This window comes from Manis javanica, chromosome 18 (genome assembly GCF_040802235.1).
Source record: "Manis javanica isolate MJ-LG chromosome 18, MJ_LKY, whole genome shotgun sequence".
In the NCBI taxonomy this organism is placed as follows: Eukaryota; Metazoa; Chordata; class Mammalia; order Pholidota; family Manidae; genus Manis; species Manis javanica.
This window is the reverse complement of record NC_133173.1, coordinates 8,938,977-8,964,104: the sequence shown is the minus strand read 5'-3', so window position 1 is coordinate 8,964,104 and position 25,128 is coordinate 8,938,977. Positions and strand designations below refer to the sequence as shown.

Sequence of the window (25,128 nt, the reverse complement as noted above, 5' to 3'; positions counted from 1 at the left end):
TTGTGGAGAAACCTGAATGTAGGATTTCCATTTCCCTTACAGAGGAGGTCTCTGAAACCTCTGAACAATCCTAGATGATGATTTTAAGTCAGCGCTTCTCAAAGTTTCTGTGGGCATTCTAAACCCCTTCACTTGGTGAATGGATAAATGAAAAATAATGTACACCTTCAAATTACCTCCATGAGAAATTTGTTGGTTTCTTTACAGGCTAAGTATATACTGAGTGTATGAGTTTTCATGCCATCGGTTTTGTTGACTTATAAGAACTTCTGTTTCTGTATTTGCTAAGCAGAAAGTATTCTCATGTAAAATGAGAAATTGATTGAATTTACAAGTGCTTTATCTTCCTTAAAAACAGAAAAAAAGTAGTATATGCTTCCATGTTGTATTAGTTTCCAGGACTTCTGTAACAAAATACCACATATTATGTAGCCAAACAGAAATTTATTTTCTCACAGTTCTGGAGGTTAGACGTTTGAGATCGAGATGGCGGGGTTGGCTCCTTGTAAGATTGCAAAGGAGAATCTGTTCCATGCCCCTCCCCTAGCTTCTGGTGTTTGCTGGCAAACTTTGATATTTCTTGGCTTATAGAATGGTCATGCTGCTCTTTGCCATCATCTTCACATGGCGTTGTCCCTGTGTACAATGTCCGTATTCAAGTTTCCCCTTTTTATAAGGATGCCAGTCATTGGATTCGCAGCCCACCCTATGCAGGTATGTCCTCAACTTAACTAATTACTTCTGCAATGACCGTATTTCCAAATAAGGTCACATTCTGAGGTACTTGGGGTTAGAATTTCAACTTATGAGTTGGGACGGAGGTGGGGTTGGCAATTCAATCCATAATACACGTGAATACATTGATCGTAACAGGCGACTACATTGCGTGAGAACCTGTCCTCGCTGGACCTCAGATGCTTCACTTCTTAGGAAGGGTGGTTGTGACTGCTCTTACTTCCAAGAGGACGGGTCTCCAGGCGACCCACGACTGACCTGTCCTATTAAATAGGCTGAGACAGAAACAGGTGCAACTTTACTTTTTCTGCCCATACAGACTCCTGCAAGCAGGACTGTCCGCTTACTCCACCAACAGCTCTGGTGGTGGAGAGCCCTTTGTCTCGCTCAGCTGCAATCCTGTACATGAACTACACATCACTACCAGTTTGGCAGCAGCCATCCACATGATGCCATCACCATTTGCCAGGATGGCATAGCTCCCCCCTCTCACCCTCCCAGTACCTGAGCAGTTGCCATCACAGGTGATCACATCTGGCTCCATATTCTTCCACTGAATTAGTGGCACCCTGGTCCACTAATGACTCCAGCCTCCTTTTCCCAGGCCTGCTTTGTTCTCCTAAGACTTGTAAGGGGCTGAGCTCATGTTTTAGCCCAGGCCTCCATACCAACCCCGGACAATGGGTGCATAACTGCTCCCTTAACAGGTCCTCTTATCACATGTCCTATTAGATCTGAAACTCTCTAATACCATTTGGGCAAAGCTTTACATTATGTATTCCTAATGCCTAGAATGGAATTCACTTCAATCCAGCTTTCAGAGGAGTACATTTGTATAGCCAGTGAACCAGCCATTGCTAATTCTAACAATGGTCGTACTCACAAATGAATACTATCAAAAGAAGTTAGTAGACTACATACTCACAGACAAGCTTACAAGGTCATGGAAGCATGGGTTGAAAAGAACCTCTAAAGGAAAGACGTGTGATGTAAGAAAAGAATCACAATCCAATGGGAAGATCAATGTGAAGGTTAATTTCATGTGTCAACTTGGCTACGCCATGTTGGCCAGTTGTTTGGTCAAACACTAGTCTAAATGGTGTTGTGAAGGTATTTTGTAGATGTCACTAACATTAAGAAGATTACCTTCATTATGCCTCATCAGATTGGTGGAAGCTCTTAACAGCAAAAACTGAAATTTCCCAGAAAGGAAGGAATTCTGCCTCAAAACTATTAACATGGAAATACTGCATGAGTTTCCAGCCTGTCAACCTGCCCTGTGGATTTCAGACTTGCTAACTCCCACAATCATGTGAACCAATTGCTTAAAATATCTCTCTCTAAATAGATAGGGAGACAGACAGACAGAGATTATGCATGTGTGTGTCCTACTGGTTCTATTTCTCTGAAGAGCCCTGATGGATATATCCACATTCATTCTTAATGGTGGCCAAGAGACCAGGTTGAGTTGTTTGAATAAAGAATCTGAGATGAACTAATGGAGAGGCTAGAAACTGAATCTTTCCCAATTTTCCACTCTGGGTAGTAGGAAGAGAGAGATGATAACGGCATCTGACATCTCCAAATGATTTGCTTCCCCACTTGGAAGTTGTACCAATAAGGCAAAGTTCTTCTAAAAAATGACATCTAAGACATTTTCTTAAATCCATGTACCTCAGATCCGAAGATAGAATGAATTCTCAACCTGCCTCTACAAATAAATGCTTAGAAAATTCCCCTGTTGACAGGCTATAAGCATAAGGTGGATTCTCCTTCCATATCCACACAATTGTTAAAGAGATGCAATAAGTAGGTGATTGTAGCATCAGTGGTAATGAAATGAATTATGGAGAACTCAATGGATAGAACTGAACAGATAAAAAGGTACATCTTCTGGGTCAAACATTAATTAAATTAAAAGTCAGGAAGTTTCCTCAAAAAACTAAAAATAGAAATACCATTTGACCTGGGAATTCCATTCCTAGGAATTTACCCAAAGAAAACAACTTCTCAGATTCAAAAAGACATATGCACCACTATGTTTATTGCAGCACTATTTACAATAGCCAAGATATGGAGGCAACCTAAGTGTCCATCAGTAGATGAATGGATAAAGAAGATGTGGTACATATACACAATGGAATATTACTCAGCCATAAGAAGAAAGCAAATCCTACCATTTGCAACAACATGGATGATGCTAGAGGGTATATGCTCAGTGAAATAAGTCAGGCAGAGAAAGACAAATACCAAATGATTTTCCTCATTTTTGAAGTATAACAACGAAGCAAAATGGAAGGAACAAAATAGCAGACTCACAGACTCCAAGAAGGGACTAATGGTAACCAAAGGTGAGGGGTGGGGGATGGTGGGTGGGGAGGGAGGGAGAAGGGGATTGTGGGGTATCCTGAGTGGTGTGTGTGGGGTCACGGAGAAGACAGTGTAGCTCAAAGAAGACAAACAGGGACTCTGTGACATCTTACTACACTGATGGACAGTGACTGCAATGGGGTATGGAAGGGGACTCGATAATAAGGGTGAATGTAATAAACCACATTGTTTTTCTTGTGAAACCTTCATAAGAGTGTGTATCAATGATACCTTAATAAAAAAAATTAAGTCAGGAAGCAAACACTAGATAAGGGGAACTATATATTAATAATGAGGAACAGAATTAATAGCATTAATATTTAAAGAGCTCATAGTGATCAGTAAGAAAAACCCCAATAGAGAAATGAGCAAAAGATTCTACGGGACAGTTCTCAAAAACAGGTTATTTAAATGACTGGCAAACATATGAAAAAGTTCAACTTCACTAATTCAAAGAAAGGCATACCAAAGCAACAGTAAGATTGCATTTTCAACCTATCACGTGAGCAAAGATGGAAAAAAATGAAACCAGTCATGATGGTGCCGATGGGAACACATACACTGTGGGAAAGCAATTTAGTTACATGTAAAAGTCTTGATCTAGCAATTCCTCTTATGGGATTCTACCTAAAGAGCTGGCTCACAGAAATGTTTCACCCAGCATTATTTCAAAGGGCAAGAAATTAAAATGTCCTGCCAAGGAGGAATCGTTCATTCATTGAGTCATTCAAATGTTTATTGAGTGTCTACAATGTGAACATTTCCTGAGATGGTTCAGCAATGGCTCGTTGTTCCAGATTACTCTTCTTTCAAAATGTGGATAGAATCAGTGTACATAAATAGATGTATATGATTAGACATGAGCTTGTATATGCTAATGCCATCACTGGAAAGCTACATGAGTAACTCCTGACACAGATTACTTTGGGGAAAAGAGCTGGGTGAGAGGTAGGAGGGAGAATTACTTTTCACTATACTCTTGTACCATCCTGAGTTATATATTTATTTGATTGTTTATGTTCTTGTTTTTTTTACTTTTTTATACTGAGGCACTTGTAATTAAATGCACATATCATAACATACAGCTCAGTGAATTTTGACATGTGCACACACTTACCTAACCCTCACCCAGACCAAGGTATCAAACATTCTCAGTAATTTTCTGTTCTCCTTCACTGATTTTGCCCATCCCCCACACCCCCTTCCCTCTGAATTTTTAAACATGTACATGGATTTTGTTAACGTTTTGAAAGTGCATGGTATGTAAATAATCTTATTTTTCTTAGAGGTCTTGAGTTGTTTTTAAGTTGTTTCATGGGTATCTCATCTCCCTGGGATGTGGAACTCTCTCCAAAGAAAGGGATGCTTTTATATTTCTTTGTATTCTCCCACAAAGCAAAGCACAATTTTGGCACATCATGGGTGTTCAAAAATACTTGTTGAATAGAAAATAATGTAATTTGGTGCTCAAATACCCTGGGAGCAGAAGTTAAACTCAATTATTCTGGGTATTGCTCTAATGCAGACTGCAGTGTTTTAAAGAAAATCGCTGATCTTGTACATCATAGTCAGCTAATTTGCTAGTGGGGATAAACAAGGGAACTGAGGAAATTCTTTAGTGAAACTGTATAGAGAAATGCAAAATGCCCTTTTAATTCTTATGTATCCACCTGAAATCTTAATCTTCAAGTCAGTTTAAAGATCCCTCAATGTCAAGTAAAGAAGCATACCTAACCTCAAGGTTTAAATTATTATGGAAAGTAAAAATTTTATTATAGGGTCTATTTTGTGCCTTTGTAAGAGATTAGATTTGTTTTAATATACTTTGTAAAGTGTTTGTAATCTACACCAATTCCTTTATGATCGAACATAGTTTTGTTCCCTTTATTCTCCTGTATATGAGAAACAGAGAACAAAGTTGTTATGGTAATAATTGCATTTACCAGTGAATTTATCTTTTCCTACAGTTTCCTGAATGAATGATACTGGTTGCAAATGATGCCTGATTTAGTGTGTTGATTCCCTTCACTGACTCTTCCCCACCCTATCCCCCCCAAACCTATAGTCATTTACTTTCAAATTATCATTGTCTGCTGAAGAAATTTGCTGACAAACTAGCAAAAGGAAATGCATTCACTGAATGAATAAAGTTCCTGAAACGCAGCTTTTTTGTTATTTATTTTGTACTGCCAGCAACTTCAGATTCCAAGTACATTCTCTGCACTAAGCAGCATAGGACAGTTCAGGACTATTTCTGACGGTATAGCCCCTATTTGACACAAAGTACACAGGGGGAAGGAAGGAAGCTTGAGGGAGACGAATGAAGAAAGTTTTGAATAAAGGGTCGGTTTTGGTTTCTGAAATAAAGAAATTAGTTTGGTGCTGAGCGGCATACTAGGCACCAATGGGGAAAAGGCTAACAGAAAAGGCCAGTCTGGTGTGAAAACATAGTCCTAGAGGCAGAGGTGTGAATAAGGCCTATTGATGAGAGAGTGAGAAGGAAGCTCAGTGGAAAACTTGGCGAGCAGCGTTCTCCCCTCTGGCTGAAGAAGCGTGATTCCCTGCACAATTCCGTAATGAGAGGAAAGCCACAGAAGTCTCTGGAATGCAGCTAGGCTGGAAGGTGGGAAATCGGAAAATGCTTCTAAAGTCAAAACTGCAGATTGAAACGCGGGTGCCAGTAACCCATGTATGTAGACCGCAGGGCACCACCTGGCAAATGACCAGTTGCCAACCAGCAGCCTGAGCCCAGGAACCCGGAAAGGTGGTCCAGTAAATAATAAAACAAATGCCTGGTCCCTGAGGGGCGTGGACAGCGTCCTGTACTTATTGTGGTCTCAGCAGTGTTTCCTTTGGTAACAGGAAGAAGAAAGGAGAAGGAAGGGTGGAGGAGGAGAAGGAGAAAAGAAAAAAGGAGAAAGACAAAAGATGAGGAAATTCTCATTTCACAGAGAATAAGAAAGAATGAGAGAAGGAAAGAGAAAGCAGTTGGCGCTAACATGTCTGGATGTCCTCTCAGGTCCTCTACTCCACAATTCTAATGCGGTATTTCATTCCCATTTCACAGACCACGGAGGCACAAGACCCGCAGCTATGAAGGGATGGAGCTGGACCACATACATCCTGACTACAGTCCTTTCTCTCCTATCCACGCTGCCTGTGAAAATCTTCAACAGTCAGCAAAGAAGACATCTATTAACTGTGGTTTGGTCAGTCGGTGTGAATGTGTAAAGGGGAATCAGCAGGTGGGACATTACTTGCAGAATTGTTCTGTAACATTAAGGTAAATTTCACCTTTGGGAGAGAGGTAATGAAGGGCCTGGAAAAGCTTTCAACTCCTTTACATCAATCTTGAACACAGAGGAATGGAAATGACAACCAGCCATAATGACACTAAAAGACTTGGTCTTTTTTTTTTTTCTTTTTTAAGCTGGATTCGTTTATCCTGGAAATGAAAAACCGAAGAGAGATGTAGTGTTCTGTGGTACAAAAATTAGACTGTAGGGAGTTACTGGTATTTTAAACCATCATCATCACCAAAAAAAGGAACAGTAGCAGAGTATTTACTGAGGTGAATTGTAAATGTGTAACTTGGAGTTTTCTGCTCTCTCTCAAAATATGGCATTGCCTTGGAAATTGAGGAATTGGCTTAATGTGGCCTTGTCTAAAAGCAGAGGTTTATGAGATGAGTTATTCTGTTGATGGCACATTAGAGCCAGATGGAGCCCCTTGTTTCACAGAGGACAGTACTCTCCCAGGGGTCTATTGTCATGTTCCAAGCCCCCTTCAGTCCTCGGATTCCTCTATTAGACATCATTCACTGAGCCCTCAAAACAACCGCGTTTTGGATGCTGTTGAAATCACCGTAGGACCACAGCTACACCCAAAGGCCCCAACTTCCAGCTTCAAGCCCCACACTTCGTCCTTGTCCTGGCACACCTCCCTCCCAGCTCCCTGGACCTTACTAAAAGTGAGTAATAGAGTGTCCTCTGAGCTGGCTAAGGTAGAAATGAGACAATACCACCATCATAAAACAAACTTATTTTTATCCACTTACTATTTTAAATTGTGGCAAAAATACACATAATAAAATTTACCATCTTAACCCTTTTTAAATGTACATTCATTGCAACTCTGTACCCATTAAACAGTAATTCCCCTTTCCCTCCAGCCCCTGGCAACCACCATCCGACTTTCTGACTATGAATTTGACACCTCTAGGCACCTCATGTAGGTACAGTCATACAATACTTGTCCTTTTGAGACTGGCTTATTTCACTTAGCATAATGTCCTCAAGACTTATCTATGCATGTATCAGAATTTCCTTCCTTTTTAAGGCAGCGTAATATTCTATTGTATGTATAGACCCCATTTTACTTACCCTGTCATTGCTGATGGACACTTGGGTTACTTCCATATTTTAGCTATTTAACTGTTTTTTTTAATCTTTGCATTTATACAGAAATTTTAAGGAAAGTTTCAAAGTACTTTTCCATATATGATCTCACTTTATTCTACTTATCATCATTACACTTAAACATATATTCCTAAGGTTATTATTTTACAAGTTTTGAAACAAAAGTCCATTATGAAAGGTGGAACACAGCACACAAACCATGCCAGTGCAGCCAGTGTGTGGAGACACCTTATTAAAAGGCAAGGAGGTGAGGAGCTTCCCAGCTCTGTCCTCCAGGGCAGCCTGGGTATTGGATTGCCACTGGCCCACTGCACAAGGCCAATGACAGGAGCACACAAGAGAACGAAGGGCTCACCCTAGACCCAGCCATTTATAATCTGCTGCCTTGTTGTTTGGTCACAGGCAAAAAAATAGAATAAGTTCAATGTTGCTATAACATAAATGAGGTCAGAACACAAAGATCTACTCTCTTGTACAGTTGACCTTTGAATAACACAGGAGTTAGGGACATGGACCTCCCCACACTGTCAAAAATCTAGTATAACTTTTGGTTCACCAAAAAACTTAAACACTAACAGCCAGCTATTGACTGGAAACCTTACTGATAATATAAACAATCAACACATAGTTGGTATGTTATATATATTATATACTGATATACTGTGTTCTTATGACAAAGTAAGCCAGAGGAAAGAAAATATTTTTTCCAATTGTTACAAATCTCCAAAAATGTTTCCAATATATTTCCAAAAAAATATATATTACAATATATTTCCAAAACAAATCTACATATAAGTGCACCAGAGCAGTTCAGACCCATGTTGTTTAAGGGTCAACTGTAATTTGTTTGTTAAGCCTGACATTTGTATAAAGGTTTATGTATATAAGATAATACAATCATATACATAGGACTATATAGAATCCTATATGTAGAATTAGGGAGCTTTTTTTCACTATGGTTATCCCTATCGGAGGGAAGTGCCTATTGAATTAACAATTAGAGAAAACAACTGAAGAATATGACAAGTATTCGATGAACTCACCATTTGTTCAGTCATTCAAAAAACATCTTTAAGGACCTGGTGTGCACAGCGCGTTCGCATGGGCTGTCTCCCTTTGACCTTGCAGGAACCCTCTGTGGCAGGCCTGTTTAGTCACATTTTATAGTGTTAGCAGCAGGTGTAGGGAGGAGGGTAGCAGAGCGATTGGGCTTGCAAGCAGGGGGTCCAGCCCAGCTCCACCATTATCAGCGGGGCCACCCGCAAGGGTGCCTTCACCACCCCAAGTTTCAGTTTCCACGTGTCTACAGTGAGGCCAGTTATAGTGTTCCCATGCTAGGGCTGTTTCTAGGATGGAATGAGAGAGTGTGTAAGCCATTCAGCTCAATGCCTGGCAGACAGCTGGCACTGAACGCGTCTTACCCATCATTACACATAGGCATTCACCTCATACACGTGCCCCACAAACCCCCGAGGCATATATATTCTTAACATGCCTATTTTACAGATGAGAATGCAAAAGCTCAGGTTAAATAACCAAGGTCTTATGTGTCGGAGTGGGGTTCAAAGCTGTGGTCCGGCTTCTCCATTTTGCAGCTGTCCATGGAGAGCTGGGCTCCCTGGCCAGAAGTCTGCAAAGAGCAAGGAGGGCATGCTCCACTGTCCTGGGACACGTGCCTGTGGCCGTCCTGACCACAGCAGGAAGAGACCAGCAGGCCTTGCTCAGGGCTGGGAGCTGGTCTGCGCCCCGGCAACGTCCTTAACCACACAGCACCTGCCACCTGAGTGGGAACCTCTGCACCTCAGCTCTCATATGCAACCCCTGAGCCTCTTTTCCTGTGTCTTCACACCCCAGCCCTCTCTCTGCCTCCCCGCAGCCACATTCTCCCTCATTTTCCTCTAATCTTTGTCTCTTCCCTCCCTCCTAGCCTAATTTAGAATGAAACAAAATTATTCTGTGTTCATTAAACAGGCGTTAAGTTTCCTGTTCTGAAGTTTTAAAAGCAAATGAATTGAGTATTTAAGCCAGGATTTTAAAAAGCCTCAAACATCAGTGGCTTGGAGAGATGGAAGAATATTTTATAAGGAAAGCAAATCTGGCAAAACGTTAATTGTAAAATCTAAGCGGTAGCTAGATGCATAATTCAACTTTCCTGTGTGTTTAGAAATTTTCACAATAAAATGTTGGGCGGTGGTGGAAATCAGTGGCTTTATCATGTGATACTTTCAACTCATTTTTGTTGTGAGGAGGACCGGCCTCAGTATCGGGAAGGTTTGCTTGCTCCCTGGCAGAGTGCATTTTGGAGGTGGGCATGAGGGTGGGGGCTAGGGTCTTCTCAGTGTTGGTATCTCTTTGGGAAAGGACATCACTGAGGCATACCCAGGGCTGGTAGTCAAGTGAGGCATTTTAAACAAAAGCTGGGCAGAGGCAGACATTCAGCTCTCAGCTTTACTAGGAGGAACCACTAGTCTCACTGAAAGATTCCATCTCAGGGAAGAGAATACGAGAACTGAGCTGAATTAAGTCACCCAGGGCTTTTCACAAGACAAACAGCCATGGGTACGTAACCTCCAGAGAACCCCATCCTGTCCATTCCCTGTCTGTTGGTCCACATTAACCTGAATTGGAAGCGATACCTCCAGCTGCATGAGTCACAAAACCAGCCCAGTCCCTGCGACTGGAAGTCCTGCCAGACAAGGCGACCATAGCATATTTGGAAAAGCTGGCAGTGTGTTTTCATTACTGCTGAGACGTCAGCGGATCAGTTGAGCTGCTGTGTGTATGCTTTTCCTTAGCCATACGTCCTTGCAGCCCTACGAATTCCCTTCTGACTAAAGCCCTGCAGAGGAAACTCCAGCGACAATATAGTTCTTGCTGGTTGGGGGAGGGCATGCCATAAACTCTGCTCCCTCCCTCCCCTAAACATGTGACAGGAGATCTCACAGGGGCCTGCAGGGCCATGCAATGAAAACACAAGCAGATTTCACTCTGCTAGACACAACCTCAACAGCCATCAAAGGGGACTGGTTAGATAATTTACATAGCCCGGCCATAGAAATCTACATAGCCCCTTTCAAAACATAAGGGAGCACTGGAGATACGGACAAGGAATAATTTCCAAGCTACACTGTATACAGCATGTGCCCATTTGCGTGGTTAAAAATACATACCTCTACGGTTAGATATACAAAAATGTCTCTGGCTGAATGTACAAGACAGAGCCTGCCTCAGGATGAGGGGCAGGGCGAAAATGAATCACATTCACTAGATACAATATGCTTTTTGTGTTATTTGACTTGTTATCATAGGTATATTTTCTATTGAAAAAAAATTACTTAGGAAAGGTACAAACAAAATGAAACTTTCAAAGCAACAGCATCAGAACTGTAAGCCTTCAGGCTGCGCAAGTCCCTTTTCTGCCTGACATGTGAGCCCCAGGTAATTAACTCAACATTGGGTCTGGAGGCCGGGAGACTACCTTCTATCAGATAGTGAGGACTTGCTGGGGTGACCCCGCCAGCCTGCAGCAGTATCTACTCTGGAAGTCACACCACCAGTGTCCCAGGGCAGGTTCCCTTGGGTATTTAATTTCGGGCAACTGGGTTGGTAAGAGGTGAGGAAAAGAAAGGGGGAAACCGAGGTTGGAATTCAGAGTGGAACAGTGTGGATGTTTCCAAGAGGGCCTTTGGCCAGATTCCCTGAGGGTTAAGTAGCTGCCCTCTCGCACTCCCTAGGGCTCTATTCCTGAGGACACTTGACCCTTGACTTTGACGACAGGTTGCCTGGGGCTTCCCATCCTGGCTCCACCACTGACTGACTTATGGGACTTAAGACATGATAAATTTTCTAAGCCTCAGGGGTTTCTTTGTGGTGCAGGAAGTAGGTGGGAGGGTGACAGTAGGAGCAGAAAAATGCTGCTAATGAAGTCATAAGGTCGTTATTAAAATTAAGCTTCCAATAAATGTTGCCTAGCTTAGTAAGATCATGGACTCTGGGGCCAGGGTGCCCGGGTTTAAATCACAGCTATTCCGTTTACTAATTTTGTAACTTTGGAAAACTGATTTAACCTATGTGTCTTAGTTTATTCATCTGTAAAATGAGCAAAATAATAGTAGCTATATCCTAGGGCTTTTTTGAGCTACAAATAAGTTGACACTTGTAAAATGCTTAAAATAGCACCTAGTATATAGCAATTTTTGAGCCGGATAAGGTCTTAACTCAGACTTTTATTTTTAATAATGAGAAACCGTGGTCCAGAGAGAGACTTGCCCAACTGTGGATTAGTTTCAGAGTCAGAAGTAAAACCCAGGACTCCCAACTCCCAATTTTCCACTGTTTAGGCAAAAATCTTTTCTTACCTTCTGGTATGAAATAGAAGTAAGAAAAGACCTGGTTGGATCAAGCAAGATGATGCTGGGTTCAAATTCAGTGTGTGGACACAGCCAAGTTTCTTGACCTCTTTAAACCTCTTCTTCCTGGGGATAAGAGGAAGATAATAATCCATATCATAGTCATGCTGTGGTAAGTGAACTTCTCTGCGTAAAATGCCCGGAACATGGCGTTTCTCAATGAATGGTAATAATCCCAACTAACAACAGGTGATGGTCTGGTCAGGCTCAGAAGTCCTACATCTGTGGATAGACAGTTTTTATTCCCCATTCTTCCAGGGTCTTGCAAACTAACTTGATACATCCCAATGTGGATCACTATCAACCACGCAGACTCATTTTGGTAACGATTATTTTTTTAAGTAAATTGGAAATGTAAGCATTAACTCTAAACTCATCTCAGGGACGAGTTGGTTGGCAGACCTGTGACTATGAAGTATCATGGTAAATAAGGTTGGTTTCTAAGTTGGGTAGTAATATTTCTGATCAACATTGGGTCTGGAGGCCAGGAGACCACCTTCTATCAGATAGTGAGGACTTGCTGGGGTGACCCCGCCAGCCTGCAGCAGTATCTACTCTGGAAGTCACACCACCAGTGCCCCAGGGTGTCATCAGTAAAATGCAAACAGACACCTCACTGAGAAACACCACGCCCTCTGGAAGGGTTAACATTTAAAAGACTTGATTGGTATCAAGTGTGAGTAAGGATGGAGCATCTGGAACCCTCATACACTGCTGGAAGGCGCACAGAATGGTGAAACACTGGTAGTGTCTTATAAAATTAACTAGAATCTTACTATATTAGTTATCTATTGTGTAACAGATTACCCCTAAAGTTGTGCCTTAAAATTGTATTAATCTTTTTTTTTTTTTTTTTTGAAATCTCCCGTGGTTTCTGTGGGTCAGAAATTGAGACGGGGCACAGTTGTCTCCTCCACCAGGTCCGGGCAGAAGACTGAAGGCTGGGGATGACAGCACCTGAGGGCTGGCTCACTCACATGTGTAGTAGACGCTGCTGTTGGCTGAGCACTGTTGTCTGGAGTACCGACACACTGCTTCTCCTCCTACACTGTACCTGGGTTCCCAGGCAAGCCTCCCAACAGAGTTGGGGGAAGGGAGAGAGAAAGGAAGGGAGAGAGACATAGAGGTGGGAAGAGAAAGAGAGAGAGACCCTTGAAGTTGGGGATCATATCTTCCCCATTTTATACCTTCACAACAGCTTCAACCTGATAAGCAACCTTGTAATTTAACAAGTGAATTCGTCAAAATGGGTTTGTTAATTTTGCTTGATAGTTAATTTTGCGTGTCAACTTGGCTAGGCCACAGTGCCCAGATGCATAGCCAAACATTATTCTAGGTGTTCTGGGAGGGTATTTTTTAATGAGATTAACATTCAAAGTGGTGGACTTTGAGTAAAGCAGATTGCCCTCCATAATGTGGGTGGGCCTCATCCAATCAGTTGAAGGACTGCATAGCACAAAGACCGATCTCCTCCATCAAGAAGGGATTCTGCTAGCAGACAGCCTTTGGACTCGAACTGCAACATCAGCTCTTCCTGGGTCTACAGCCTGTCAGTTCACCCTGCAGATTTTGGACCTGACTGCCTCCATAACTGAATATTAAAACAAATACACTATACCACACACATATATCCTATTGGTGCTGCTTCTCGGGAGGACCCTAATACCACCTGGTTTTCTAGTATCTCCAAAACCATGGGCTTCTTGTCCAGAAGTTCTTGGTTTGTAACTGCAGATGGGATCTTCATTTGATATATTTCCTATGCTAATTCTTGTCAGTAGACAATGTATTCCCTAATATGCAGGATTTACATAGTGACTGCAAAGCCGTGTAGCAAGGTGGCGGGTCGTGGTGGTTTCCGAGGAGGACGTGAACAGGAGCCATTACATAGCTCATCAGTAATCTGTTGCAAAGCAGCTCTGCTTGTCCACACAGAAGTACATCTTTCATTACTGGAAAATGGGAATCAAGTCAAGTGAAACAGGGTTCTGTCCGCTTATAAAAACTTAACTACATTTTTAACTCCATAAATTCATTCAAGTAAAGACATTTGAAAATACCTAACTTCCAGTTTGACCTGACAGAAAATGAATTGCCAGAATGCAAACATATACATGTGTTAAGAAATTTCTGGATTTCTTAGCTGTGTCTTCTAGCAAGGGTGCATGCTTTAAATGTTTGTGTCAGCCCTGCATCAAAATCTCTCAGTTTCCTCTTATACAAAAACCCCTGAAAACTCTAAACTTTCAGAATAAGAACATCCTCCAAATTAGAGAAAATAGAGAGCGTGCTGGACAAGGGGGAGGGTATCAGTACGTGGCTTAAGTTCTTCACCCTTGTGGAGTTAAGGAAAACACTTCAGCGTGAGGACAAAAGCTCCCTTGTTTAAGCGCTTCCCCAGCTGCACTTCAACTAAATATATCCTGGGCAGTGTTTTCACTTCTCCACCCCTCTCCTGGAGCCAATCGCATGGTGACAAACAGCTTAGAGGCCTCCTGGGACCCGCACTGCGGAGGTACTGCCTTGGTCTCTGGGCCTGCCTTCCTTTCTAGCACAGGCCTGCTCTGCGGCTGGCCGGCTTCCCCCAGGGGCTGCAGAGAGACCTAGGCAGGCGCTCTGCGGGCCCTGCTCGGAGAGGAGGCCTTCACGGGTTAACTCAGCGGCTGCTGTCTGGAATTCATGCACCACCTGGGCTGACAGCATGAATGAGTCACTGTTTCCCCTCTGAACGGTCTGAGGAGTGCTTCTTGGTGTCAATAACCAAGGCAGAGTAAAATTGTTTTTTCCTTTTCAACATAACCAATTTTCTAAAACTGCATATAGAGCTGGAAATCTGGAGAGTGTGTCTCTTCTGCAGCAACCGTAGCCAAGGTTACTGCTTTGGGTTGGTCTGTGGGGACAAAGGATTTAAATTTACTGTCTACAAACAGAAAGGGGCCTGAAACCAGGGGTCCTTTCATGCACAGCTTGTGTGACAGCCCCTATAAAATGAAACAAACGTAGTTTAAACCTCTCTAGTCAGCCTAAACCTGTGGTCTGACTGGATACTAGATTTTACATTGCTCATGATTTATATAAATGGACATTTTGACTGATCATTCCCCAGAGCTAAATTTTTTTTTTTCAGTCAGAACACCCTAATTTATTTATTTATTTATTTTTTTGAGAGGGCATCTCTCATATTTATTGATCAAATGGTTGTTAACAACAATAAAATTCGGTATAGGGGAGTCAATGCTCAATGCACAATCATTAATCCACCCCAAGCCTAATTCTCGTCAGTCTCCAATCTTCTGAAGCATAACGGACAAGTTCTTACATGGTGAACAAATTCTTACATAGTGAATAAGTTCTTACATGGTGAACAGTGCAAGGGCAGTCATCACAGAAACTTTTGGTTTTGATCACACATTATGAATTATAAACAATCAGGTCAAATATGAATATTCGTTTGATTTTTATACTTGATTTATATGTGGATCCCACATTTCTCCCTTAATTATTATTATTATTATTTTTTTAATAAAATGCTGAAGTGGTAGGTAGATGCAAGATAAAGGTAGAAAACATAGTTTAGTGTTGTAAGAGAGCAAATGTAGATGATCAGGTGTGTGCCTGTAGACTATGTGTTAAGCCAAGCTAGACAAGGGCATTAAAACATCCACGGATGCAGAAGATTTCTCTCAAAACAGGGGTGGTGAGGTTTTAAGCCTCACCTCTGTTGATCCCCAATTTCTCACCTGATGGCCCCCCTGCGACTGTGCATGTCTTAGGTTGTTCCTCCCTTGAGGAATCTTACCCGTCCCCAGAGCTAAATTTAAGACTCATACACATTGGAGTTCATATGTCAGTCTTCCGTGTCCCTATTTCTGAAGCGATGTATTAACAATCATGCCCCACCTCCAATTCTCCCGTTTGGCACCCTTCTTTGATGTCTCCTTTGAAAACCGGACTGGTAGATTTTCCTGGGCCATGGGATCTTTTGCTTTTCACAAGTATATCTCAGCCCAAAAGCTTGAGAGCCAGACTTTACAGACATTTTACTATCTTGTTGTAAGTGTACCACATACACACTTTCTGTGTTTCTATGGCCTCTTCTTTCTACTTGCCTACATTTTTACATATTTAAAATGAAATATTCAAAAAGAGGAGGATGTGGGGAAAAAATATAAATAGGAAAGGAAGAAAGTCCTGTGTAAATTCAGGATCTAGGTTCTGACTTGGAGCTGGGAGGTCAGCATGCCTCAGTGTTTTCCTTATCAAATTACAGTCCTGAATAGACTCCAAGTTACTCCGACTTGGAATAAAAAGGAGGACAGTTGGTAGTGAAGAAGAGGGAGTATGCATGGGAAATGGAGAGTAAATGGGGTGCTTAATGAAATGGCAGTAGATGGCTTTACTTTAATTGATATCAATCACTTTATGAATCCTTTAAATTTCTGCAGTAATAGGAGATTGACGTGGCTTTGGCTGGTTATATGGAGGGCAGCTCTATACCTTGGATGGAAACTCATGCAAATCCTGAATTAGAGAGAGTCAAAACAATAAAAAATATTTCCCTTCTCCTTCAAGCCAATGCTATCATTGAACAAAGAAAGACTGAGCATCTTTCTTTGATCGCCAGTATCCTTAAAATAGTCAGGTATCAAAATATTTGCATTACCCTTTTTGAAGCTAAATGAAAATCTGCAAAGATTAAGTGTTTCTCCATTTTTGTCGACAGGACACAATTATTGCAGCATGCTTAGAGAAATGGCAATAATCAAAGCTTCAGTTTCTCACATCTAGCCACAAGTAAATGTGTCGTTCTCTGAATGAGGCTGTTTTACACCAGGTACAAGTAATCTTGCCAATGAACTTCCTCAGCCACTGAAGAGTTTGTGGTCCTTGTGCCAACAACTTAATCAAGCGTGGTTGTTGAAATGTCTGGAGGACTGTGACCTGAGACAAGCAGATTAAACAAACCCTACTATGTGCAATATTGTTTGGGTCTTCTAACAGAGACCAGAATTTAAATTTCTGGGCAGCTTCCGGGCTCTGAAGAGACAACTTATTTTCTCATTAGCACAGCCACCTTCCTTTCATCCCACTGAGTCTCTTCGAGCAAAACACAGGTCTCAGGACTCCAACTTTTGGGTTTTATTTCATGACTGTCACAGCATGTTTGGAGCAGAAAACCATAGTTTTGCCTTGACTCCATATTATCATTTCAAACTCAGTAATGCCATTACAGGACAGCAAACAATTGAGGTGTTCAGAAAGACTCTCTGCTCCATTAAACCAGGCAGCATTCTTGTTCAAACAACGTAAATCTAAGCTATGAGAATTTAGGAGGAAATAACTAAAAATCCTTCCTTGAACACAACAGCTCTATTAAACAAATCTCTGGAGTTAAAAACAACGTAACATCTTCAATGTGGTTTTGTTATCTTGGTTGGTCAATATCCTACTTTGTACACTATCAGTACTGCTTAGCACGCTGGTGTTTAGAAAGATAGTACTTATTTAGACCGGCATTTTTTTTAACTTTTCTCTTTTTTTTATTAAGGTATCATTGATACACACTCTTATGAAGGTTTCACAAGAAAACCGTGTGGTTATTACATTCACTCTTATTATCTAGTCCCCCCCCAATATCCCATTGCAGTCACTGTCCACCCGTGTAGTAAGATGACACAGAGTCCCTATTTGTCTTCTCTGAGTTACACGAGACATGCATTTTTAAAAGTAAAAGCATGGGTAGCAACACGACTAACAATTTCTCATTTCACAAAACAGTTCTTAGTTCTATCCATCAAACATTGTCATATAAAGTGCTGTGGGAAATTATATTATTTTATAATTTATATATTGTATATAAAAAATAAAATTATTTTTCAGAGAATCCTCTGGAAAACTAGTTACCTGCATGAAGTGAACCTCTTTTGTTGTGTGCATTCTGTCATTGTGAAGTCATCAGCAATAAAGACACATGTATGAACCTACCTCACTGGTCTTCACTAACATGGTTACTATGGGAATCTGAGTATCATGTGCATTCCCAACCCAAATGCAGCAAATGTTAGAGGTTCAGGGTAAAATTGAAGGATTGGTAAATTTGGTAAAGCTGGTAATTGGGGAAGTATGGTTAAGTAGCTGGATTAAAAAGTTTAGAATTTTAACCATTTGCTGAACTTGTTTTTCCCTCCGTCCTTCTTCCCTCCCTTCCTCAATAGCTTTTGAGCACCCACCCTAATGGTCAGAAACTCAAGCATCTCTAGGGCGCCAGGAAGATAATGTGAATAAGCAAAGCAAGTGGATTTAGGAGAAATGGAGACAGATACATTGTATGTGTCTAATAAACACAGAGGCAACTCTTCATTTGCACCAAGAAAATGAGCTGTCCTATTATTCTCGAAAAATGCTTCAGTCTTGCTTTCTCTCTGTTACGGAGAAATATTTCACTCCAGGAAAAACATCAGTGCGCGCTTAACTATACACAACACCTCAAACTTGGCCTTAACAAGGGAGTGACATAGAGTGGCAACGGCTGGGGCAAAGTAGAGAGCTCTGGTCCCATCTAACGGAGCCCATCTCTGCACCAGGTACCAGCGGCTATGTGGTAATAGGCCCAGGGTGGCTGGATCTTATTCTTCAAGAGAAGTCAAAGACCCTGCTTTGTATGTAAATCCAGATTTTAAAATGACCTGAAATTTTTAAAAGTAATTTTTAAAAAAAGTCAAGCACAGTAGTCTGGTAGGTTGGTTTAGGCCTAAAGGTCACCAGTTTGAGACCTCAGATCTACTCATCTAGACGTCCTGCTGTTAAGTGCTTCGTGTGTGCATGTGTTTTAATCTTTGCTCTCAAGAAGTGGATGGACTAGTATATTAAACATAACTATACACAGTATCTATGTTTGTGCCCTAACAGGGGGAATTACCGAGTGGTCTGGGAGTAAGGGGAGAACAAATCAGATGTGGGTGAGCGATCAGGGAAGCATTCCAGCAGGAATAGCTGAGCTGTCTTGCCAGTTGAGCCATGCAAGCAGACATGGTGGAGGAAGGTGGCCCAGGCTGAGGTATCATCACGTGCTGGGACAGAGTTCCACAAGCAACCCAGCCTTTTGTTAAAGAAGCTAAGATAGATGTTCGAGGCCCAGGGGGTCAGCGGAGGGAAGAGATCCTCATCTCCAAGGCTGTGCAAAGAAGAGACGAGGCAGGACAGAGTAGTTGAGACTGAACTCAGAAAAACGTCAACGCCAGTTGGCAGTTGGCAGTATTAAAACACATTCTCATGGTCTGGTGCAGCTCGCAAATTCAAGTAGCATCTGCGAGAAACTAGATATAATTTCAAAGAAACCAGGAAGAAAGAATTTGAATCAAAATAGAAAATTTAACCCTCAGCATTAGGTATAACACTTCTCCTGGTTTCCAGCGATTTGACTTATTATTATGTCCATGGAAAGCAAGGGCTAGTGAGGTGAAAATTTGAATGGAGGCCAACTCGTTGATTTTAAGAGCTGACCTGAGTTGTCTCTGTATCCTGCTTCAGAATAAATACAAAGCTAAATAAATAAACTTCCCTAGTACAGAAAGGTAAGAGACGGCTTCCTCTTTCTTTTCGGCATTATTTTAGAAAATATATTATTGTAAATTCTTTCTCTGCCCCTTTTTGAGAAATATGTAAAGCTTTCTAAAAGTTAACTAAGCCCCTTGCCAGGATGACAACCCAGGAATGTCTTTCTCACAGACCCGGGAGTCATCTCTGAAATATAATCGCCAAGGAAGAGAGCATCCCTTTCTGTAGTAGGGCAGGAATCTAACTTAGGTGAGTGCCTGGTTCCCAGTTGCAAACCCACCTCCTTTCATAAAAATATAAGAAGTTACTTATTCCTTTGGATAACGCTGGTTGGCTAACACAGATCACCAGCTGCCAGTTACCATGGTGAATTCGGGATAACTGCGTGACAAATGGTGCTGTCAAGTTCCTGTTCTTGAAAACTAGTTATTGTTTATCTTGAGAACAGGTATGCAATAGGGCATAGCTGCTTAGCTAGGTTAAGGAAGACATCTCTGTCTTTGCCTGGGATGCACATCATAATCTGGTCTGATGCTTATTTAAAAACAAAACTGTTTTCTTTCTCTTCTGTTTTTGTGGAGAGGCTTTGAGTCAGCAGATTTTATTTTTTTACTTAAATATAGTTGATACACAATCTTGATTTCAAGTATACAGCACAGTGGTTCAACTGTTACCCATATTTTGAAATCCTCACCCCTCCCCACCTCCCCCAGTGCAGTTACTAGGTAGATTTTATTTTAATTGTATTTCCCCAACACCTGACACCAAGGTTGGCTAGGTTTGGGTTTTTCAGGCTCAGAGTATGGTAAGCATCTAAATGCCCTAATACAAGCGGTAAAGTTTATTCACAACAAAGACATATTTCAGGGAAAGAAACTTCCACACTCCTCCCTCCTGCAACTGGAAGGCAGCGTGTCTTCCCTGAATCAATTACCGAGGCAACACAGCACAATGGGAACCTAGAGAAGGCTCTGCTCCAACTGTCGGGGTTCCAGTCTCTCTTCCACCATTTACCAGCCCTACCGCTTTTGGCAGATAGTTAACCTCCTTAGTTGCTCTGTGTAAAATGGGGATACCTAGCCCACAGCACAGTGCTGGACGGAGTAAAAAGCCTCAATAAATTAATTGTTATTATTTAGCAACATTACTTGAAGGTTTGATACAGGCAGAACACTTCTGGGATACAAAGATGAATAAAACGTAGCTCCTATCCCAGGGGAATTTACTATCTTACAATAATTTTAATGGTAGCGTAAGGTTAATCTGGGTAGAAACTAGCCTTTAAAGGAAAATAGAAAAATCAACAGGTATTTTGAAAGGGGAGCAGACACAGCTGGGGTTACCCTGAGTTCCACATAATTTTATGGTCTCTATACTTAAATGTCATAGTCTTGAATTTCAAAAGGCTTCTTCCTGAGCTAATTTAACAGGGAGAAATAGAGCTCTTACGAAAAGAAATGAATGTATCATTAACTTTGAAGCCAAAATCCTGTTAAGGAAAGACTGAGATCATGGTTTACAAACCCTGAGGAACTCCCCCATTTTTCTTCCATCCAGGAACCTAACTGTAAGGATTTTTTGTAAAGTGATAGTGGCAAATAAATATTGACATTGTAGATATACTCTTAAAGCCAGCCATATAACCCTTGCTTTCCGCTAAGCTTGGGCGTGTTCAATTGGCTTTGTTTCTAGGGCATTTAGGCAGGAGTCGGAGGCCATCTTGGAAACAAAAGTGCTCCGGGAGCCTGGGGTGGAGGAGGCCGTATCCAGGCAACGGGAGGCGTGCGTTGCGGCGCGCAGCCGCACTCCGCCGCGCCCAGCCCCCTGCTGTGTGGGCGGGGCTGTCGGGGCCGTGGAAAATTACCGCGGGTCTTCTTAAAGGCACCGACACATTTCCGGCGCGAAGTTTCTGCGCTGGTCACTCTGTAAACGGAATCGTGAAGGCGGGTCTCCATTTTATCTTCCTAGAGGAACTAAAATTCGGTTCGAAGTCCGTTCCCAGGGCTGCACTGGTTATAATTAGGCAAATGATGTCGAAATAAATAGGCTTTCTCAAAACCAAGAAAAAAAAATATATCACCCTGAAATATCGACTCTGTTGCAGAAACAGCTACTGAGCCAGGAACAGGACAAAACGAACAGCTTCATGAATAAAGTCACGTTGACTGTGCAACAGGTTGAAAAGTGATAGAGCTCTGAAGCAAAGAAAATTCATTTTTGACAGATGGATTGACAAATTATAATATGCTAAAAATTACCAAGAGAAAAAACAAAACAGGATAAACGTGTTAAGAGGCAACAGGATGAGTTCAACATGCTTCAGAAAATTTATCTCTTTATAGATCCTTTTCCACAGTAGAATAAATAAACTGAGTTTTTTTCCTGATTCTTAGCCATCAAAGAAGTTTTCTCCATGTTAGAAGCTTTTATGAGTTACAAGTGCTGTCTTACTTTTCTGGAAGAACAAATAACATAATTCTGAGTTTTGCAATGTAAACATCTAGAGTACGTCTACTACACTCCGTGGCTCTGAAGTTAATTCCCTTTACCAAGCAATATTTGCTAGAAGTCATCCTGGAGACAACTGGAAGAAAAATAATGGTCTTCCCGAAATAAAGCTTTTGACACATTAAATGTCTCTTCAGTCCAGTTAAAAATATAAAAGATCGTCCTTCACCCTGTTCCTCGTCTGATGGTTTGCTTGATGGTAGCTGTCTTTTCCGTCCTACACAATTAGGCATACCCATCCCCTCCCACTATACTCGGGTTCGGACTGCAGACATTACTGTGGGTATCAGGATGGACACTCACGAAAATACGCAGATGATGTCCCAGCCTCACCATGGTCCTGGCAAATTGATTTTCCACTCCAGGACTGAGCCCTTTCCCCCGTGCATCCTGGTCATGTTAAGCCGTATTACATCTCCACTCCAGCCCCCTTTTAACATGTCCTTTTTTTTTTTTTGTAATGTAAATTCTCACATTCCAGTCGTCACTTCTTAGTAATTTTTGACGGACGTCTGTGTCTTTATAACACGCGGCTGTGATATTTGAGTACTAAACAAATGTTTTGCGTGAGTTTAGACACAGAACAGTGTTTAGCCTGTAATTTTCAAGTGTGGATGTTAAGGAAGGAATGACACTTGTGACAATGGCTGCTAAGCTGGCCAGTGCTATTAATGGCTACCACCTTTCCTCTGAGAAGTGGCATTTTACAGCTCAAAACAATCTGCATTGTTTCTAATGGCCAAGTGCGGCCTTACCGTGCCGCAAGACAATCTCCTGTTACCTAAGACATACTGCAGAATAGAAACAGAAAGAAAATGTACGGAGAATTCAGATGTAAAAAGTCGCCTGAATTTACCCTCTCAGATCAAATTCTATTAAGTGGCTGAGAGGCTAAATTACTATAAATTGCAATTTAACTCTGTTGGTCAAAAAATAACAAAAGCATTTTGGAAGAAAGCATTTGGAAGAAAAAATGCATAAACATTTTTTTAGTAAACAGAGTTGGGAGGTTTTGGTTGCTTGTTTATTTAATTAAGATGGTAAGATTTCATAGTTCATAAAATTCTTTAAGAAGAATTACTGGGTCTGAATGCAGGGTGACAGGATTTGGGAATTCAGCCTTTGAAGTAGGTCTACCAGTTAACATAAAATACGGACATCCAGTTAAATTTGAATTTCTGACAAACAGTAATTTTTTTAAAGTAGTAGTAGTATTTGTAACATAATTATGTTAAAAGTATTTTATTGGAAATTCAAATTTAACTGGGCCATCTATATTTTTATTTGCTAAATCTGACTATCCCACTGTAAGGGCCTTAAACAGGACATGTGTACATTAGGATTCTCCACCTGCATTAGAGTGGTACACACCACCAAAAGCTTCCAGTTCAAGATGCCAGGCTGAGATGTGAATGTGACTCTCATAGCATACAAATATATTGCCCCAAATAAGTAACAGATGGTCACCATGCACAACCCATCAAAATATCATAAGCACTTACTATTACCTTGTTCACTCATCCATTCATGCAATAATTATTTATTGAGTGCCTGCTATGTGCCAGGCATAAATTCTGGGAAGAGTAAGATGAACAAGGTAAAAATGCCTCTCTTTGAAGAGGCCTTATTTTTGTCAGGTGGACTAATATGTAAAATGATAATCGCAATAGGCGACCAGTGATCACCAGTTTGATCAGAGAGCTGTGGGAACATCAAGTTGTCTAACCAAGGCAGGGGAAAAACAGGGAGGCTTCCAAGGGGAAGTGACTTTGAAAGGAAAGGATATTAGTAGAGGGAACTGCATGTGCAAACGCAGGAAGTGTGAAGATATTGTGGATCTTTAAAAAATCAAGCAAAACAGGACAAACCAACAACTACAGAAACAGGGAAAAGTCGGGTGTAGCAGGAGCTACAAGAGTTTGCTGGGGAGGTCAGATAATACAGGGTGGGGCCAGATTACAAAGGTGAGTTACAGGACCTCAAACTCTCGCGTGAGAAACCAGAAGAGGATCAGGGCAGCGTGATCAGGGTCAGGGCAGGGAGAGCCCCACGAGAGCAGACCTTTTCAATTCATCCTCTCCACGCTCTCTCCCTCCAAAAAAAAAAGTGTGTGCGTATGTGTAGCATCTTGGGCTGGATCCTTGAAACATAAAAATGATTACAATACCAATCCTACCTTCCAGATACTCTCGGTTTTCCAGGGAAACTAATCATGTAGATAGTTAATAGTCCCTGCAATGGGATGAATTACCTTCAAAACACTGGGGCCACTCTGGGACCACTTTCAACACTGGGAGTATGAAAGAGGGATAAATTGCTAGGATGAGAGGGAGAAGGCCAACAAGCCTTCCCAAATGCGGAGATGCTGGAAATTAAGGTGCTGTTCAATACTACACAAATGGTTAGACATGGTCCCAATGGAACAGAAAACTATACATGGAAAAGGAAATCTTTCTAAACTCAGACCTTTGACTTCTCATCAGAATACATATAAATTTAATATAAACATAACATAAATGTAAATTTGCTCCTTGCTCAGCCCACTAGTATAAATATAATATGAAGGTATCACTCCGCTCTTCTTTTTTGGCAAATTTGAGCACCTTCTACTTGCCTTACGCTATCTTGATTTTTTTCATTTAATAATATATTTTGGAAATCAGTACATATAGGCCTGCTCCCTGGTTTTTAATAGCCTCATAATATTTCATTGTAGGCATAAAAGATTTTCATACTAGTGTTCTTTTTGACATATAAGATTGTATGATCTTTTGCTATTACAAACAGTATCTTCGTATACATTCCCTCTTTACCCATGTCATGGGTATCTATAGGATACATCACTCGTAATAGAATTCCTGGGTCCGTAGGTTGGAGTTAAATTGTGATAGTTTTGTAAAAATTCCCCTTCAAAGAAGTCATGTCAGTTTACACTTTCATCATCAGGATAGTAAAGTTTGGGTTTTGAGGAATTAGCAAGAATCTACTAGGCAGGTGAGAGAGCAAACAGCATGTTTAAAGGGAAGACTTGTCCAAGGAACAAGCAGCTCTGGCTACTAGGTTGGAGGACTGGAGACCAGTTAGGAAGCAACTGGCCCCAAGAGAATGAGTCCCCGAGGGAAGCTAGAAGA

At 41.4% G+C, this 25,128-nt stretch overlaps 1 long non-coding RNA gene across 2 annotated transcripts in view; it reads right to left on the bottom strand.

Annotated features, from left to right (window-relative positions):
* Positions 1-25,128, bottom strand: part of LOC118968761 (uncharacterized) — a 45,003-nt gene that overhangs the window by 14,681 nt on the left and 5,194 nt on the right. Inside the window, exons 1-3 of one of the 2 annotated variants that reach the window (XR_012127213.1) lie at positions 12,910-13,876; positions 11,882-11,998; positions 8,567-8,669 (exon numbers count right to left, since the gene is read on the bottom strand). This is a non-coding gene — a long non-coding RNA (uncharacterized lncRNA). Of the gene's footprint in view, positions 1-8,566; positions 8,670-11,881; positions 11,999-12,909; positions 13,877-25,128 lie in introns of those variants that run through there. The other variant, XR_005056594.2, reaches the window with a different exon arrangement.